The sequence below is a fragment of the Photinus pyralis genome, unplaced genomic scaffold (assembly GCF_008802855.1).
Source record: "Photinus pyralis isolate 1611_PpyrPB1 unplaced genomic scaffold, Ppyr1.3 Ppyr1.4_LG3b, whole genome shotgun sequence".
In the NCBI taxonomy this organism is placed as follows: domain Eukaryota; kingdom Metazoa; phylum Arthropoda; class Insecta; order Coleoptera; family Lampyridae; genus Photinus; species Photinus pyralis.
In genome coordinates, this window is record NW_022170510.1 from 19,048,587 (window position 1) to 19,050,226 (window position 1,640).

General features: G+C 30.2%; 1 long non-coding RNA gene across 1 annotated transcript; it reads left to right on the top strand.

Annotated features, from left to right (window-relative positions):
• Positions 1-470: 470 nt before the first annotated feature.
• On the top strand, positions 471-1,373 carry LOC116167405. The gene is made up of 3 exons (XR_004144520.1): positions 471-547; positions 598-681; positions 866-1,373. It is a non-coding gene; the product is annotated as an uncharacterized LOC116167405 (long non-coding RNA).
• The last annotated feature ends 267 nt before the right edge of the window (positions 1,374-1,640 follow it).

Here is a 1,640-nt window from a genome sequence, read left to right on the forward strand (position 1 = left end):
AAGCGTCTAACTAAATTTATTCAAAATAATATTCAGTTTTTGATGAAAGTATAGATAAATAATGAAATTGGTCCGCTTTGAAAGTTTGAAATTAATATGAAAACACGATATACAACGCCTTCTATACCATTATGAACTTTCCAAGTCCATAGAATAGAAATAGAAATTTGCACTTAATCCAGTTGATAAATTTTAATTAAGCTTTGAAAGTCTGATTCCCTGAAATTTATTACTAAATCACAAATTATAATGACTATTTGAGTATTATCGATAGATTTCTGTTAAACCCCTTGTATATTTTACATTCAATTATTTAAGGAAGTACATTAAATTCTTGCATCTACCTAATTTAATTGACTCATAATATTCCAATAAAGTATTCATAATGATAATTACAAGATAGCGTTTTAATAAAGTCATATTAAGATAATTACTTTGTTGGCAACTGCTGTATTGCTAATTTTAATTTCAGATATACCCTCACCATCCACGCCTCAGAAACCAATTACAACAACAGTAATTCCGACAAACAGGCCAACCGATCTAGGTGAGCCGTCGAGGTAAATAGTGACATTTGTGCATCAATTTTTTTTTCAGAATTCGCAAAGCAACGAGGTCGTCAAAAAGATCCGGACTTCAGCACGAACGAGATATTCTTTCCTGAAACCACAAAAGAACGAGGTAAAGTAAATATTGTTGGCATGGACATTTAAAATTTATAAGTGATTATATTGAATAAATATTCTCGGCTTGCATTCAATTTAGTATTATCTCGCGCGAGTTTTTGTTTTATTTTGCTTTATACCGATGCCAACAAGCATAAAAAAGGAGAATATTTGCCAGTTTATTTTAATATTTCATACAGATTTACGACTTCGTAGCAACCCAAGTGACCCTAGCAGCCAAGAACTCGACGCTATAGACGACTTTACGTTTCCTTCGTCTTCGAATCGGCAAAAAGAAGCTTATACATTTCTGTACTTAACTACCATATTAACCTTATGTAAATAGTACATTGTGTTATTTTGGCCATAGTTTAGGGGTGTGCATTATTTCACTTGGGAGATGTACAGAAATTCTGAGTAATGGTACAATAATTAATGTTTTAAGTTTTCTAAACGTTTAAAACTATATCAGTCTCCGATATTACAATAAATTGGAAGAATAATTCTCGATAATGTAAAAAATTGTATGTATCGTTAACGTTAAGAGATGCTTTAGCTATAAATGTAATTTACCCTTTCCTTAATTTTTGTAAAGAAAGTATACATAGCTTGAATCTAAGACTGATACTTATATTTTTGTTGTATAAAATATCTGCTCGTATTCTCTAATAGATTCTACATAATTTTAAGTTAAATAAGTGAAGTCATTCCAACAGATTTGCGAAAAATATATTATACAAGTATATCTCTTTTTTTTTCAATACAACTACTGTGAAATATAAAAGCTTTCGTTTCATTTACTTAATATCTTTATGTATTATGAGGAATGACATAGATAAAACGGTACTGTGAAAAAATCATTCATACATTTCTATCTCACACGCCATTCGGGCCCCACACGAGAGCGTATTTCCGTTATTAAATTATCTCAGTGTGCATAATTTACTATTTCATGATTTTTTGCTGTGGCATTAA